An 18,653-nucleotide genomic window follows, 5' to 3' on the forward strand; every position below is an offset into this window, starting at 1 on the left:
ACATGCATTGGATGTGTGTCAGACCCTTGGCTACTGCAAGTCCCTGTAGCCCAAACTGTGCCAGCTGCCTCCACCTGGAGCTCCGAGTCCCATTTTTCACCTGGACTGATTTGCTAATAGTGGCAAGGGAAGGCTGATGCTGCCTGGAGAGTTTGTAGAATTTGCAGCCATGTGCAAAAGGGAAACTTGGATAACTGAGGCATTAACCCTTGACTTGGGAAGAGCCTAGTGGCTCTATTTAGTTTCATGCACACCTTTAAGTCAGATAAATCTTGGTGTTCTTCACTCTGCTCATGGGGAGGGTGCAGAGACATGCAGGACCTGTGCCTCTGTTCTCTGAATAACCCAAATATCCACTGAATTCAGGAGACATTTTGCAGCTGTAAAGAATAAAGGAGGTAAGACCATGCTGTTCTCACCTTGGGTAAAACCAAGGCTAGCTCTTCACCTGTCTCACCTCCCTTGCAGGTATGGCAGTTTTACAGGGAGCAGGGAAAGGCCACACAGGTTTTGAATATCTTGCTATGAAAATTTAATGTTCATTTTTAAAGAAGACCAAAAAAGAGAAAAACCCCTTAATTTCATGGTTTCACTGACATCACCAGCTCCACCATTTGTTTCCCATCAGCCTTGTGCATTCTGACTCCCCCACTTTGCTTGGTTTGAAATATCCCTTACTGAGCTTTAGAGGCAGCTTTGTAATGAAATGATGGAATATTATAATGGGAACTAAAGCTGGGGCTGGAACTGGAAATGGGGAGAAAACCCAAAAGGCCACATGCTTGCCCTCCAGTTGTAAAATCTGTGCTCTTATTTACTGCAGAATGTGGTCTGTTGTGTGAGAGTTGCGTAGCAACAAAATAAAGTTTATCTGTGCAAGGAAATATGAATGTTTCTCAGAGAACAGAGAAACATAATTTCAGCTGTTTACTGCACTTATCATATCTGTTGCAATGTGGACTGTGTCAGATGTCAATTACAGACTAACTTCGGCAAGACTGTTTATTTGAGATAATATAAATGTTACTTAAAAGACAGGGGCATAATATCTTATGTTTACATGTTTAAGATCTATTTCTAAAGCTCAGAAGATGCAGTTTCCTGTCTTTGCCCCAGCCAGATTGGAGGAAAGTTCTGAAACTCTGTGGCTCAGTAGAAGTTCTGATGGTGAGGCAACCAGATTTGTTACTTGTGCGTAATTCACCGTTTCTAGTTCCTCTGGGATAAGGGGCTTACATTGCTTTTTCCTGCCTGTTATCTGAGAATCATCTGACTGCCTTCCAGTTCAACCCTGGTAAGACTAGACAAGCATTAAAAACCAAAATTAGAGCCAAATACTTAAAGGCTGTGAGACTGTTAACAGAAAGTAAATTCATTTGTCTGGTAGAATTCTCTTTTTAAAATATTCCACAGTGAAGAGAATTTCTTTTGATTTTGAGACAACCAAACACAACTACTTCTTGAAATTATTAAATAAGAAAATAAAAGGTAGGAATTCTGTTTGGTTTGGGTTAAAAAGCAGAAAGACTGAGTGTTCTCAACCATTTAAAAAACTGAACAATGTCCAGGCTAAGAAAAAAATCTATCTCCACACTTGCTTCATCTGGAGAAGCTGAGGAAAAAAACCAGAGCACACAGGTGATAGTAGATCTTTGTTTGTGAAAGTGTTTCTGAGGAGAATGTAAGTAATGTAACAAAAAAATAGGTCTTTGTGAAATATGTAAGTAGAAAATTATTTGTCTTAAGTAACAAGTGAACCCAACAAACTTTTAGGAACCATTAGTCATAGTCCTTAGATCAAGGCACAGAAGTAGAGGGGAGCAGAAATGTTTTGCATTTATGATGCTTTAGTGGAACTGCATACCCAAATGGCAAATAACAAATGTGATGGGTTTAATAGTGAAATTGTTTTCTGTCTTCGCTTGGGCTCCATATTAAGTCACAAATGCAAAGAAAAATTATCTACATAGAAAGAAACCTAATAAAGGGAGAACAGTGAGTGATATTTCAGTACCCACAAAGACAACACTCAGCTGGTGTGCTGGGTACTGAGGAAAAACCCCAACTGGTTTGGGAGTCTGGTAAAGAATCAGTGACTGAATGGAGCTCTCCAACCATCTCCCACAAGGGACCAGGAACATCCCTGGAAAAGGAGATTGCAGCTCTGAATGAGCAAATATTTATCACATGTTTTGTGAAGAGAGAAGAGACCAAAAGCAAAACATGAGGGTGTGAAAGAGGAAGACCATCCTGTGCTTTTTAGGAGAGACTGGTACTTCCCAAGAGGTTCAGATGTGAGGCAGGCTCTTACACACTGGTGTTCCATGTTCAGTCTGTGTGTGGAGTTCTCTGCTGCTGGCAGTTCAGAAGTTTCCCTTTTTTGGAAGCATTGCCACAAAGCTGTCTCCAGTGAGCTCCTGGAGGCTTAAACCCACTGAAGGATGTGTAGAAGAGGGCAGCATTCTCCAGAGGATATGCAGAAAGCACTCAGGAGGTTTGGAGAGGCTTCAGCCCTGGTTTGGGATCTCAACAGCTCAGATCAAGACATGCATTGTTAGCACTAAGTTCTAAAGAAATCAATCTGTTTCTAAGTGGCAAAGTCAGTGAAAGAGCCTGTGATGTTTCCTGGACAGCTGACAGACCACACTGAAGCTGGACATGCAGGGAGCAGGGTTCTCCTAGGAAAAAAAACAATATCCCTCTGGAAAAGCCCACCTTGAGCAGGTTTGGTTGTGCTGGGAACATCCTTGCCATAAGAGTCTGGCAGTTTAACTCGGCAGAGGAGAGCACAGAGATGGTTCAGCAGATGGCAGAGTCAGCTGAGGGCTCTGAGAACATCTGACCCTTCAGATCAAACTGAAGAGGAGATTACTGCAGCTTCAGCACAGATTTTCCTCTCTCTCTCTCTCTTGCCTGTCAGTCCTTTGAAGCAGAGACCTGCTGCTTTCTGAATGTTTGGAGCGTGCACACAGGGTGGAGAATCCAGTAAGTAAATAATAGGAGCCATAAGTCAGTGCAGTGAAGCTGAGGAGCTGTGAAAGACATGATCTGTTTTCTTGTGACCTCCACCTCTCACTGTGACTCCGGGACACGTTATTGTGTTTTATTTGCTCCAGGGGCCAAGTCAAACAAATAGCTCTGGAACTCTGCTAAGAACTCCACCCCCATTCCCCAATTTTTCAGGTTGAGCATGAAACTTGTCTGTCTTACTGGGAATTTCTGAACATAAATAAACAGACACTTAGAGTAACTCGCCTTGATAAATGGGCAGTGTAGGTCGGGGCCTGCTGGATATGCAGGCGACTCCAAGATGAAGCAGAGCTGGGGAAGTAGGCAGGAATGGCTCTGCTTTTCTTGGCTTCTCAAATGGTTTTCAGGCTGAAATCAAATACTTGAGTGCATGAGGAAAGCTGGCTTCTGAAGTCATGATTTTGCACTGAACCTCACTGTAAGGATATCTCTTATAAAGCTACTTTTGATGTGGAAATTTGGCTCCAAACCACACTGAAGGCCATTATAAATAACCACTTCATCACAGGACACACAGAAGTTGGCTTCCTTGAACACTCCTAGAAAGCAAGCCCAACCTTATTGAGCCATAACCTCAGCTAGTGTAAATCAGAGAAGCTCCATTGACTTCATTAGTTTACTCTGATTTACACCAGCTGTGACTGCAGCCCACAATACAGCAAGATATGTCAGCTTTTAAATTCTGTCACTGGGTGTTGAACAAAACTGGTTTTAAAACAAGACTGGCAATCCCAGATTTAGATCCTAATGAGATGCAGCATTGTAATTGTTTCACGATGCTTATATGCTCCATTTTGTTTTCATTTTTGCATTGCTTCTGTTTTTCTTATCTCCTGCCAAACAGAGGAAGAGTACCACATATGTTACATTCATAACAAAGATGTTTTGCTGCATCGAGAACACGTCCTCCAGATGCTAAGTGCCTTTATGCTGGAGCTCAGCTTCTTCCTTTGCATAGGTACATGGGTTATGTGCCAACATAAGAACACCCCTGAGGGCAGCCCTGTGTTTCCCCAGGGCCTGGGGCTCTGGAAACGGGAACCCTGAGGTTGTCCCAGGGGAACTTCAAAGATCTGATTCCCCCTTAGGGATTTCCAGCTCCTAAGGTGGCTCATTTCAGGTGAGCAGGATGAATTGTGCCCAGGAGCACTTTGATAGGACTGCCCTGAGACCATCATTACTCTGTCACAGTCCTGCAGGGTGCTCAGGTAATTAACCACACCGACTAATCAACTGGCACTCTGTGGGGTGGAAGGCTGGGAGGTGCATACAGATGGATATTCAGCCAAAGGGAAGACATCCATATAACCAGACTGACAGTGATTAATATTGGTTATTACTTTATGACAGCAGCAGCTGTAGGTTCCAGTCAAGGTTAAGGCAGCGCTGTGCTCTGCAGAGATGCTTTTCTGCAGGCAGCAGTCTCTGCTCAACAGAGTCAGAAGGGTAAATTGACAGGCAGAGGTAAAGAAAGTCTCTCTCTAAAATGGGGAAAGAAATCAACTGGATTCACCCAGCTAAGTCCCTTAACTTTCCCCTCCCTAAATTTGCTGTTCTCCCTAAGGCAGGTAACTCTGGGTTGGGCAACACACACCACAAATACTCAGCAACCAGGGGAAGGTCCACAGGCAAACAGCAGAGGTGGTTTAGGAGAATTGAAGGTAGTGGATGTGGATTTTAAACACTTAGTTGTCATTAAACAGGTTCCTGCAGAGCAGATATTCACCATAAGGTTTATTTCATGTGAGGTGAGTCTCATTTTTGAGAGCAGTCACCAAGACTTCAAAGGAAGGTGTGAAGACCCTACAATAAGGTGACACAGCATAAACTCAGCTGTTGCACAAATTCAGGATGGGTGTTGTGCAGGTCTCTACTCTATGGTCAGCAAATTAGTTCAGCATGTTCTGTTACCAGACCCAGACACCTAGCATGGCTGTGAGATGAACAATCTTCCTAACAGATTCTGAATGCTGATCAGAGGTGGGAATTCAAACAGCAGGATCATCTCCCATATCTAAGCTTCTTTTCTCTGGGTCTGTACACATATTCTAGCAAAGAGAGAGAGGCTGAAGAGTGCAGGAAGGGAGTCTTTGTTATAATTTTAATGGAAATTGTCACTGACATGTCTGAAGCCTTCCCATTAGTTAGTTAAGAGCAGCAAAAATTACTGAATGTAGTAAAAATTCCCTTTGGCAAGCCTATGTCTCTACCCAAGAACCTGGAAGAATTAAAGAAGTGCCTGCCATAAAAGAAACTCTACTGGCAAGTTCTTTGAAAGAGTTACAAACAGAGAAATGTATTTTAGGAAAAGGCAACTTGTGCTTTCCTGAGACTGTGACCAACGGAATATATCTGCAATTAAAGAGTTGGCACTAATCCACCTCATTTCCTCACTGCCTGCTGGAGAGTTTGTTTCACAGCTCCTCATGCGTGGCTGCAGGACTGGGGGTTGCAGCACCCATCTCTTGGCTGTGACACCTCACTGCATGCTGTGTGTTTTCTGCCGTGCCCACAGCAGAAACGTCCTTGGATGGGATCACACAGGGAACCTGGGAGGAGAAGGATGGGTGAGATTTCTGGGCAGAGCCTTTGTCCTTTGGAAAGAGTTGGACATGAGGTATGGACAGGCGTGAGTGTTGCTGGGGTGTTTTGGTGAGAAGGTAAGAGCTCATTTTCATTTTCCAAGAGCCCCCTACCCAGTATTGAAGTTGAAGGTTTGCCAGATGGGACAAGGGACCTGCTTAGGTGGGACTTTGGTGGCCTGTGGTCCTTCAGCAGCACTTTATGTTAGCAGAGAAAGCACTGAGTCTTGTGGCACAGAAACCCAGTCCCTGGTTTCCATACACCATCCACAGCCACGGTAAGGAATCTAAAGAGGAGACTGGCAAAGACCTTCTAGTGAACCTACAGGCTCAGTTCTCCCTGCCTTCCCAAGAGACACCAACGTTTTCCTACCTTTCACTAGAAGTTTTGTGGGAACCCCATCAAGTTCATAGTATTTGAATTGGTAGGACTTGCAGCTGTCATGTGAGGTGCTTGATGGTTGCTTTTATCAGGAATTTTGAGGCCACAGCTGGAGGAAAGCAGTGAGTTCTGTGGCAAGGCTGCTGTGGTGATTGTTTGTAGTTTGGCAAAGGCTGTGCAGTAACCTTTTAAATCCTACTGGTATTTCCCAGACAAACTTGCCCTGTTACAGAGTTGGTGCTGAATCATAGAATGCTTGGGTTGAAAGGGACCTTAAAGCTCATCTAGTTCCTACCTTCCTGCCATGGGCAGGGGCAACTTCCACTAGACCAGGTTGCTCAGAGCTTCACTCAATCCATCCTTTGTGAATGGAAAAGTGAACAGTCCCAGTACATGACATGCACACTTTAATATATAAATAACCCAAACAGCTTATGATCTCTGTACTTTACTCTCTGTGTAATTTGTCCATAAACAATATCTTAAACAGATTAGATCTCCCAACCTTTGCTTTTTGTGTGCTCCCTGCTAGCAGGCTGAGACATCTCTGATAGCTCCAGCTCCAGTTTATGTTCTGGGTATTCAGTGGTGCCAGAGACACTGGCAAGACCTCCTGCCATCACTGACAGTCCTCCTGTTAGTCTAGGGACTGATGCTTGCAAATAGTTATGTGTGGGTTTGTAACTGCTGCATAACAGACTACAGAACCACACCCAACCGAAACAATTCGCTGGCATGCTAATGAGCATCAACCCAGACAGCTCAACCATCTGTGTGCTCTGCTTTTTATCTGTTTTAAGTGTGTTGGGTTTGGGTGTACATGTCCTCTCTGCAAGAATAAAACCATACTCTTGATCTATTGCAGAAAGGCCCTTTTTCCATAAAGATAAAAAGATAAAGAAAATTATTCCATTTGATTCTCAGTCCTTTTTCCATTATTGCTCTGATATGGATGGGACCATATTGTCAAGTTATTATGGAGTATGTAGAGCACACCCAAAGAACAAGGAATTGTAGAGCACATCCAGCCCCCTAGCTGATTTATTAATTTGTGCTGCTGTTTACTGATGTGTTTGGAAATCTTCAGAACTGTGTGATGAGCCAAGATGTTGGCTGCAACACAGAGTGTGTCTCAGCCAACACTGTGGCTGCTGCCGTGATTTCTAGAGCTGTGGCTGTAGCACAATCATTCCATTCTGAATTTGTGCACTGGGTAATTTACCTGGGAGGATTTTTGTTGCCTCTGAGAAGCTTTTTGGTTATTAACGCAGGAAAAGCAATATGTCTAGAAATATTAATACATGGGAATGCATGATCCTAAGTCCACTCCAGCATGTGATTTCCATCTGTGCAACAAAACTTTGCACATGTGTCTGGCTAAGGGGCTGCCTGTTGATCTCATGTGTAATGTGTGCAATGTCCACAGCCCAAGCAGCTCCCAGCTGTATGTGGGAGCAGAGGAGCCACGCTAAGGTGTGTATTCAACATCTGCCTTATAAGTTTTCCTTCTCTGACCATGACTTTTTGGAGTTCACTGATGTCCTGGTGGGGAACCTGTGTCTGATTTCCCAGAGGTGAAACCTTTTTGCCATGCAGGACCCAAAACCTCTGCAGCCATTGCAAATATTCCAAGAAGTGTACACAGATCAGTAAAAAGATGGAGTGAGTACTTGGTCTTGGTTTGGAGGTGCAAGTGAGATGATTTTGAGGCTCTTTCATCTCAAAAAAGAACATACAGAGTGTTGTGACTGAAAGTTGAAGGTATTTAAAACAAAGCATTTTTTTTTTTAGCAATAAGGATTATGAGTGTTGGAATATTCTCAAGGGATGTGGTAAATTGTACTTTGTAGTCTTTAAATGAAATACAATTGTTTTTAGAAGATATCCTCTATTTTGGCTAAAAGATATTGGAGATTTGTTGATTTGAAATGTTCTGGTTTTTCATGGTCAAAATGAAATGGGGTGATTGCAACATCTTTAAACTTCCTAGTCTATCACCTTCCCTTAAGAAGGTGATGTTTTTGGTGGTAGTTTTTTTAAATTTATGGCTGAATCTATGAGAATAAGACAAGACAGGATGCTTTGCATGACTGATTTGTGCAGCCTAAGCCACAAAAAGGTGTTCCAGTTTCCTGATCCCAAATGGTGTTGAGCCTCTTCACCAGAACTTCCCAATGGCTCCGGGCATTTAGGATTTTTAATCCTCTATGAGCCAGTGTTGATACCTTGCTGAATTAGACTCGTTAAATTTCTACTCTGTCACCTTATTTCTCTGACATCTCTGCTTTTGATTTTGCTGGTGTAGCTACATCAGATATCTCGCTGTCTTGCTGACCCACAGCAGGTTTGAGAGCATAATTCCAGGCTTTGTGAAAATGGAACATTTCTAAAGCAGCGGCCCCTCACTAATCTGCAGAGAGAAAACATGTATGACAGGCAGTGGGGATTCCATTTTTCAGGATCCAGGGTTTAAGACAGGCTTAAAGGAGTCTTATTAAAAGTGTTTTCCAGTGCATGTGGCTCCTTCTGACAGCACCCAGGTGGTTAAGAAACCAGCATTAAGAATAAAAGCCGTTTCTCTTTTCTGCACAACAAATGGTTCAAGTGTCTGGTATTCAATTCAGAAAGGAAACCTGCAGCAGTCATGTCCCCTGAAATAAACCAACCAACATTTTGAGCTGCCAACACTTCTGTCTATTACGTCAAGGCATCGCAAAGTTTAAAGCATAGCAAAGTAATATATATATTTTTTTTTTTTCAGTAATCCCAGGGTAAATATTAGGTAGACAGCATTTCTGCTTTGCGCATTAAAAGCCCGAATGAATTTGAAAAGCCTGCAAGTGCACTTTGGGGATTTCAGAAAGTGTCGTTTGACCATGAGCTAAAACCAGGAGCTGCCATTTTGCAGATGGGGCAGGAGGGAAAGGCGTTTGGCCTCATTCATAACTTCACAGCTACTGCAAATATCAGCTGATGAATATTTATGTTATGACTGGCAGAGGCCCGAAAGGCAAATGGGGGAGGAGCGGAGGGGGAAGCTTAAGTTAGGAAAATGGTTGTCTGATCTCTGTGGGATTTCTTTACCAACACTTTCCATGCTTGAACAGTAGCTGCTGAATGAAATCATTATGTACTGAGCCCCTGTGCAGGAAAACAAGGTTTGTCAAGGCTCCGTTCGTTAGCACCTCGTACTTTGTTTGAACCTTGGACATTTGCTGGGCCCTGTAAAGGGAAGGTTTTTTTCTTTTCAAATACTCCATAGAGTGGACCAAGTCTTCTTTTGTCTAGTCATGGTTTAATTAGTATTGTACTTGAATTTTAAAGAAGGAAAAGAGGTGAGCACCATTCCTCTCTATATAACATAATTTCAAAGTAATGTATTTCTTCATATTTGTATTATCTCAACTCAACCACTGAAAGGGGAAAAATCCCAACCTCTTCCTTTTGCCTTCACCAGGCTGTAAATTACCAGCAAGGAACAACTTTCAATAAAGCTTACCAACATGACTTCAGCGTTGGGACGGATCAAGCCCAGGAAGGAAACCGGCTGGAAAAAGGAACCCGTGGAAGGCAGCAAGGGCTTAGCAAGGTGATGGTGGCTGCGGGTGGGCGGCAGCACGGGACCTCCACAGCACAGGACCACAGGCTCAGATGTTCAGGGCTTCATGAAATGCAAACAAAAAAATAAGGGCAAGCAGCCCGAGTTAGATATACAGAAGAAACAGAAGCGCCCACAACCAGTTGGTGACCTCAGAAAATGCTTCCCCAGGGGCTCTGCAGATTCACCACCCTCTGCTTCAGAGAAATAGGAAAAAACCTGGACTTTGACTACTGTGCTCCTTCAGAAAAAAATCTCTAAACTTGGGTTTAATATGCCCACTTTCTCTCTGGGTGGTGATGCCTTGCAGACGTTTCTTATACTGTTTATTTAGAGCCACCTCAATGCCTTCATCTTCAGGAAAAGCCCACGTGCAAGAAACCACTCAAAATCCCCTCTCAACTTTCTTCTATTCCTTTCCACCCCGTTGGGAGTAAGAAACCACTCAAAACCCCCTCTCAACTTTCCTCTATTCCTTTCCACCGCGCTGGGAGATCCCTGTGTGTCCCGTCTACAGGAACCAGCAGATGGTGCTGCAATACACCAAATATTTATTTCCCTGGAAAGGGAAAACCTGGGCCAGGTCTACTCGAGGCTGCCCCCGGCTACCTCCAGCCCCTGAGGGAAACCGCTTCCCGCCTTCCCTCACGGCAGCCCGGTGCAATTGCAAACTCAGCCGGTGTAGCTCCGCTCCTTTCCGACGGCGGGCGAATGTCCCCATCGTTATTTCCTAATATCCGAAGAAGTCTCAGATGGGGAGAGGTCTTTGGGACTGAGGGGAAGGTGTCTGGGGAGGGGTTTGGGGCAGGCAAGGCAGCCACGAGGCCCCGGCGCTTTGCCCTCACGGTGAGGGTTTTGGCGGGCTCCCCTCACGGAGGGCCGCCATGTTTGACTCGCTCCCCGCCACTTTCGTCGGTGCTGGGTTTGTGTCCGCGGCTTGGAACGGAGGTGCTTGTGGTGTAAAAAAGTCCAGTTCCACCCCCCCCCCCTTTTTTTTTTTTGTTTAATCTCAGCCTCCCAAGAAATAATGGTGAATTTGTGTCCACTCTTGCTGCCAGCCCAGCAGGTATCTTGGGGTGCTTCCCCTCCACTCAGGGTGCTGAGGGCCCACCCAGTTGCTGCCTCCACCACCTGGCTCCAGCCTCTGTGGTGAAAATAGTGAGGAAAAGCCTCCCAAAAAAAGGGTAGCAGAGAGACATGGGAAGTTTGGACTAAAGTGCAGAAATACGTGCAAGGACCATGAGCAAGCAGGGCATACTTATGTGCAGGGGCTCTGTAAAACATGGCGGGGTGACCTAGGACCTGTGTGGATGTGCTGCCTTATTTTTTTATAGAAAAAGTTATGTGGGGAAAAAGGCAACTTCTTGATGCATTTAGTGTTTATTTGTGAGATTTTCTCACCAGCACCTGTAACCCCATTGTGTGCTGTGAGGAGAAGGGGTCGAGGAGCTGCTCACCAGCACACAGCAGGGTGGGAAGGCACAAATAGGGAGGCACAGATTAGAAAAGGATATAGGACAACCCTGTGCAGCTGTTTTTGTTATACCACAAAGCTGTAAAGTTGAAAAATGATTTAAAAAGCAAGAGATGTGCCAGGAGTACTAGTGTGTCCTGCTTATGGACGCTTGGAGTATTCTGTGCAAATTGGACTTTCCCCCTCTCTGTTTTTTTGGATGGCTTAATATTGCAGAAGTGGAAGGGAAGAGCAACAACACACTTGGAGTGTGGAACCTTTTCCCTGATCCCTCTAGCACTAGACTGCAGCAGAGTGACCTGAGGACAGAAGCAAAGTCTGGCTGCTCCCATCTTTTCATTGCTGTAATCCAAAACATGGAAGTTATTTCGGTGTGGATGCTGCATATGAAAAGGGTCTCAGTTTGGGGGATTTTTTTTTAGTTAAAAGAATTAATAGCCAGGTGGGAAGAGAAGGATAACCTGTGTATGATTTACTGGCCAGCAGGGGAACAAGTGGAGGGGTCTTGATGAAGCTGGAGCAATTTGCATCCAGGGAATGTGGGGCTGTACCCACAGGTTTGCTCACTGATGCTCCAGACTGCAGTTGCAGACTGAGACAGCCCACATTCCTTTCACAAGTGAATAGCAACACTTTTCTTTTCACTGCAGGATTATTTGGTCATTGTGAGTCATGTGTGTGTGTTTGTGTGTGTGTGGAGGCTTCTGGGTGGGTTTTTAATCTGCTCAGTAGCTTTTTGGGAAGGTGACCCATTTGTTTCTAATCAAAAGCACCTAGGAAAACCTGCTCCATAAGAGAGGTTATTCATCTCAGTGAGGTAAAAAGGATGGAAAGACAATTACTATGTCTTGTGACTAACACATTATGTGACTCAAAACATTAAGCAAGAGTGCTGCTGACGTGATAGCCTCATCCCCTCAGCTTGAATGCACTCTGAGGCATCAGGCTGAAACATGAACTAGTTCCCCTGAAGCCAGGCTGCTCTGGCTTTGCATCCAAAGACACTGAAGTTAGTCCATAACCTAGAGAAAAAGGTGATTTTTAAGCAGCTCATTCCTGTTACAAACAAAATTGGGAGAGCTTTCGTCTTTATGTTTTGATTTAGCAGGTAGAAGGTGGATTTCCTAAGCAGCCTCACAGAGTCATGGCCTGCAGCCCTGGAGGCTCCTGCTGTGGCTCCTGCCAAGTAATCTCACCTTTTCCTCCTTGCCAGACTCTGCTCTGCCATTCTTGGGTTTGATGTATGATGCAGATTTTCATTTCATCTCTGTGTGGGAGTGGATGCTGGTGTTCCTTTTGCAGGATAAGGTGGCTGTGAGGTGATTTTTCTGTCCCTTTGCAATGGGCCTGTACATATCTCTGCTCCAAATGGTTTGAGGAGCTGGAAATCAGAGTGTGAAAGGATGAGTCCTTGCAGGAGCTCCTCGTGCAGGGTCTGCAGAATCATAAAAAGGTTGAGGAAGACTTTAAAGATCATCTCATCCCACCCCTCCTGCCATGGACAGGAACACCGTCCACTAGACCAGGTTGTTCAGGATCACATCCAGCCTGGTCTTGAGCACTTTGAGAAGGTGAGCTCTGTGAAATCGAACAAATAATTTAACTTGCCACATTTATATTTCAGAATACAGCTGTTGGAGTGACAATAAAAATAATTATTCTCTGAGAAAATTGGAAAGTTATGGGGAAATTCAATGAGTGTCCCAGACGACTCGAGTTTATTTTCGGGGAAGCATTAGTAGCAATTTTATTTGCCATATGAAGTGAGGCAATTCTTCTTTTGGAGCTGTCAGTGTTGTCTCAGGTGCAGTGATGTACTAGTGATACTCTTGATACTCTGTGTAATCTGGGTGATGCTCTTGATATCCTGTATATGAAGAAGCACAGGAGTTAAGAAGTTCCAGCAGTTAAGGTTTTTCAGAATTACACATTGCAAACATTAGTTTAAAAGAGGCAAGCAAGTCAGATTTTAAAAGGATGCTAATTACAGAAATATCTCCTCCTTCCTGAGCTTACCTGGTCCTTCCCTCATACTTCACATTTATGGTTTTGGGACCCGAGCTCAAGCAGGAGCTGCCTCATTTCTTCAGGTGGAAGATCTGGAAGGACACGGAGCTTTAGGTAGGTGAACATTGATTGTGTTGGGGATGCCATGTGGCAGCATTTTGGGGAAAGTGCCTCTGGAGGGTGGGGGCTGGATCGTCCTGCCTGTGGGTTGGAGGGGTTGTGGTGTGACTGAGCAAACCAAAGGCGAGTGAGCCACCCGTGAGCTGGTGTTCCCTGCAAAAGAGCGGGACTGGATCACGCTTGTTTCAGAGCCAGCCACAGGATGTAGCTCATGTTTGTGTGGCTCTTGTAGCATTGTGCTGCACTGCGTGATGTTTATTTAGTGCAGAATCATTTCCCAAAATACAGCCCTGGTGTGTTTTGCAATCGGGTGGCAAATACTGCTTTGTTTGTCAACTATGGGGTGTATGTGCATGGCGAGTGATTCATTGCCCAGTAGGCGAGAATTTAACTTGTAAGAAACTTCTGTAGCTTAGCTTTAAAAAAACGCTCTATTTTATGTTCCAAATTCTGGTGAGAATGGTAATGATTTGGATGAACTTCCAGAGGTGATTGAGGTAAGGGGTAGATTAGGCTTCTAACACCCTGCCAGATTTGGCCATAGTTTTGTGCAGTCAATTGAAAAGAAAATATAAATTTTAGCTGTGACTTTGTTTCTGATTGCAAGGAGATTTAATTTTATGCCTTGCTTTGAGATGTGACATGCACAGTTGTTACCCCTGAAACTGGACAAAAGCAAAGCAGATAAATTTCAGTTTTCTTCTGGAAGTCCATGGACTTTGGGAGATCAAGTGTACCCTCCCATCCAGGAGGGTCTCATGTGGTTTGAGGTTTTATTGTAGACTTTTTCTACATCTGTACTCAGGGTAGATTCATGTTGAAGTGGAAGGCCAGCAAGGCCACAGCCAGGTGTTAGGATGTGGCATGGGTGACTCAGTAGGTGGTACACTTCCTTCTCCACCAACATTGAATAAGTGTCCTTTGTGGTAATGGTTGGGTCAGCTCCTGGCTGACACGGAGAAAAACAAAGTCACTGCTAAGGCTTTGGTTCTTGTGCAGCAAAGTCCCCTGCCCTCTGAGGAGCCCAGATTTTATTCAGCCTGTTCAGCTGTGACATGGCCAGGCTTTGTGGCTCTGGGAAGTGACAACTGGATTTAATTGTACCATCCACAATTCCAAGGCCCCTGGTACTCCAGTGCTTGGACCCTGTGTGAGGGCACAGGGGAGGCCCCTGCAGCTCTCAGAAGCTTCCAGAGATGGGGATAAAATAGTACATCCCATAGTTCTGAGCCTCTCTGAAACCTGCCAGGGCTCACAAATGACCAAAGCATGCATGAGTTCTGTTCTGCTTTAAAAATGAAAAAAACCCCTGTAAGAATCACATCTTGGGGCAGTAAAAATGTTTTTTCACCTTAAAGGTTGTTATTTCAAAGGATATTTTCATAGTGACTGAAAAAGAAACTGGAAATCCCATATTATTTCTCCTTCCCTCCCTCAGCCAGGCCCTTTCTGTGCCCAGAATTTTATCTGGTGTGAGGAAAAGGCTCCCTGGATAGAGAGAGATGTTTGGAGGCAGCATTTGGGTGTCGTTTGCCTGGCCTGACTGCAACTGGATGGCTGCTGACATGGCATCTCCACTCTGGGTGACACACTTAGGGGCTTTCTTTTCCAAACCCTGCCTCAAGGAACAGGGGGGGGAAATATTAGAGAGTTTAGTTATAAAATGGAGAGAATGGTGCTTCTGGAGATACAGAAAAGTACAGATACAGCTCACTGCTCTATGCATGTCCCCACAGGCAGTAAGATACTGAGTTGTTTCTTTTTGGCTGCAACTGAGCATTGAACATGGAATTAATCAGCAAAATCTGTAGTCCTGACAATGAAAATTGTTTTCTGAGTGCAGTTCACATTTTAAATCTGCTTTTTTTGTAGCCTCAGAAACAAAAACCCATTACCATAAACAACAGAGTTTTACAGCAAATGGCACTTTCTGTATCTCCAGAGTTCCAGCATTTGTAGGCTCTTGGTCATGTAACAAAGATCACACTGCTTTTCTGTGCAAGGGTTTGAGCATTATTGGCTGCCAAGATTACAGAAGGTAGATCTTTTTTCTTCCTGTGGAAATGACATCTATGTTATTTTTGTTACTACATTAACATTATATGGGCTTACATGGTGTTGTGTTGGTAAAAGGTATTGTGTCTTTCTGAACGCTTCTGTGGCCTCACTGTGGTTTCAGTAGAGATCCAGGTGTCCTAAATGTTTGTGTTACCAGAGGGATCTGCATCTTTAACCACCTTAGGGACCTTTAACCCCTTTAGTTCCTATCTGTGCTTAAACAATTTTGAGAAGCTGATCCCTAATCTCCCTCCGAGCACCTTGTTTGTAGTTTTTCTGTAGTACTGACTTAGGAGCTGGTGGTTGTGATGGTGCTTGTGTCAGTTGTTGGTTCATAGCTGGATGCAGCTCCAAGGACAAAATAATCCGAGGCACCTGCTGGAAACTGCTCCATTCAGGACAGAGCAGAGGAAAGGAGCATGTGTGTCTTTACTGCTCAGGGTAGTGGCCAGAGTAATTTTTCCACTAGAATGTAACTGCATTGTAAAAACAGAGGGTAAGAAAAATACCTTAAGTTATATCCTGGTTAGTCATGCACAAAGGAACAAATGCTGAGGGAAATTTTCACTCAGCTATAGTGCTTACTCATGGTGGGTGTTGCAGTTTCTTTACTAGAGGCTCAGTTGGGGATTAGTGCTGCAGAGAGGGAATGACTACAGCAGGAAACAGTGGCCCACTTAGTCCTGGGGCTCCAGGCAATTTGTACCCGGTGCTGATGTTGGAAACATTTTATTTTTCTGAGAAACTTCTATCGTTTGGAAAGCTGAAAATCTTTTTGCTGGTGTATTTTGGCCTTTCTGATGAAAAGTTGCAGTTTTCTGTGGAAAGCAAAGCCCTGCTTGGAGGGGACTGGACTGACTAACCTACAGGTTGCTTTAAAAAGAAACATTTCCTCCAGCTCCACACATTCAAAGGAAACTGTGTTTCAATGAGCTTCCCCAGTGACAGTGGAGTTATTTCAGTAATTCTTGTGCAGGCAGAGCACCCTGGGATTGGCATATGGCTGTGTTCATTGCGAGCTGTCCAAATTAAAATTATTTTTTAGACGAGCAATTTTCATTCCAGGACTTCTTGTGCTGTGCAGGAGCAGCCACAGAACACCTTGTTTTCAATAATAAATTTACTGTTATCTATAATAACTCCTGTAATGTGAGACCTTGTATTGAGCTGTGTGATCTAACAGCTGTGATTGCTGAGGGCCTGCAGTAAAAAAGCTCTGGTTGTTTTTGCAAAGAATGAAACTGATTCATAGCAAAATTATATGAGTTTTCTACATGATTTGAAGGTAGTTTGTGGGCTTTTACTCTCACTCAAATTTAAATGGTTCCCAAATTTCCAGCAGAAGGATTTTTCACGCTTGAGTACTGGCAAAGACAGAACTCTTTAGAGCTTACAGGAGGTGTGTGGTGTGAGTGGCAGCTGCACCTCCCTTCAGCAGAGCGATGGAGGGTGGATGTGGAAGGAGGTGGCTGGGGCAACAGCAAGCAGAACGTGGCAGGAGAATCTTCTTGGGTTGGTTTGGAGAAGTCTTGGAGTGCAAATGGTGAAGGATGTGAAGGTGTTAAAAGATTGGGATGAGCAGGAAACAAAGGTTGAAAGGTGACAGTGAAGGAGACAGTCCCCCAGGGAAGGCCAGCTGTCCCAATCAGGTCGTGTTCTCCTGATGCTCTCTGCTTGCCAGCGCTCAGAGCCGATGTGTCTCTGTCTCCTGGCCCCTCCTTTTTCCCTCCCTGACACCGAGTGCCAGCTGAGGTGCCCTTCCAGGCACGGCTCTCACTGGGGTGTGCTGTGCTGGGCTCCTCTGCCAGCCTCCCCTGTGTCACCATCAGCACTGAGAGCAGAGCTCAGGGAATGCCTGCACTAACCCAGCAGCATCCCACAGCTGCCCTCCTGCATGGGGAACCTGGCTTTGCTCTTCAATTTGCCAGTGCAGCTTAGTGTTGAGGTAGTGCCCACCTAGCAGTGGGTGTGTCCAGTGGAGGTGAGGGGCACTGGGAGCAGGGGCATATGGAGTGAAGGAGTAGGAGCCTGTAGCTGACAGGCCCTGTGCAGGGCAGCTTTTCCTGTCTTCATCTCACTCATCTATTTGTGGCATTGGTGATTCCCGTGACCCTGGGGTTTTGCTGTGAAAGGAAAGTTTGAAAGCTTACCATCATTTATTTATAATTATAAATAGTAATAAAACCAGAGACAGTTTCTGGGCTCAGTACATTCCTCGCAGCAGGATTCCCCCTTGACAGCAATCTCTGTTCCAGGGAATGGAATGCCCTCCATTCCCTTTCTGCACTAAACTTTCCCTCCTCCAAACAATAACTCTGTGTTGCCTCCAGTGGCTCAGTTGTACCATGGTCCTGCTGTGTCCCATCCCAACACCTCCTGCACAATTACCGTGCTCTGATGAAGATTTTTGTCAGGGAGTCATTCAGAATATTTAAATTATTCTATAAATTAGGCTTAGAGAAGTGAGAGCCAAGTATGCAGTTTCTACATTTCCAGACAAACCGTTTGTTTTCTCAGAGGTTTTAAAGCCAGTTTTATAGGCTGAGTATGGCAAAAATCAGTGTAATCAGCAAGTACTGACCTTTATGATAGAGCAGGATGTTTGCTTTAGTAACTGTGGTCCAGGTCAGGTGATCTAGATCTGGGAAGAAAGCGAACTTAATTTGCCTCTCAATGTGATCTGATGTTTCTCAACATCTGATATCTAGGAATATATGTCATGTCAGAAAACCACAAAGTTAAAATCAGAAAATAGAATGGAGGCTTTAAAGTAAAAAATCACTTCTTCTCTTTCTTTCACTTTGACCAAAATACTGAAATATTTTTAAAACAACAAAGATATTATTGTAAGTATATGGTAATATGGATTCTGTAATTGCCTGGGGTAAGGAATCAGATATGTCTTGTACCTCAGTTGTTGTTAAAAAAAACAAGCCTAGGCAGTACATGGGTTTGGGCTTTACTAATTCACACAGAAGAGCATCTGGCCAGTTAGTGGTTTGGGCTTTTTGACTGAGCTTTTTTTTTGGCTTTTTTTCTTAAGAATGTGAAAGTTAAATTGTGATAAGGACTCAAGGAAGGTGTTGTGGAAGCCTCTTTTATGTCTCCCTAGTCCCCAGTTTTGTCAGTATGTGTTAGCCTGAGCTTTGTGGAGTGACTGAAGTGTCTCTGTGATATTAGTCTGCATTTAGATAGGACTGGATTCTTTTGAATTCAGGTAACTCATTTGTGCCTCCCAGAGCAGAGCTGGGGCTCGTTCAGCATTGTCCTGAGGAACCTGCTCAGTGAAAGCCTAAAGGTAACCAGAGCAGGTTTATGCAAAATGGAAAGAGTGAGGAGGACTCTTGACATGAATGCTTCTTGAGTTTTGTCAGCTTTATTTTAAATATTTATTCTTTAACC

Source organism: Melozone crissalis, unplaced genomic scaffold, assembly GCF_028551555.1.
Source record: "Melozone crissalis strain CALT ecotype California unplaced genomic scaffold, PUWL_Pcris_2 ptg000081l_1, whole genome shotgun sequence".
Lineage (NCBI taxonomy): Eukaryota > Metazoa > Chordata > Aves > Passeriformes > Passerellidae > Melozone > Melozone crissalis.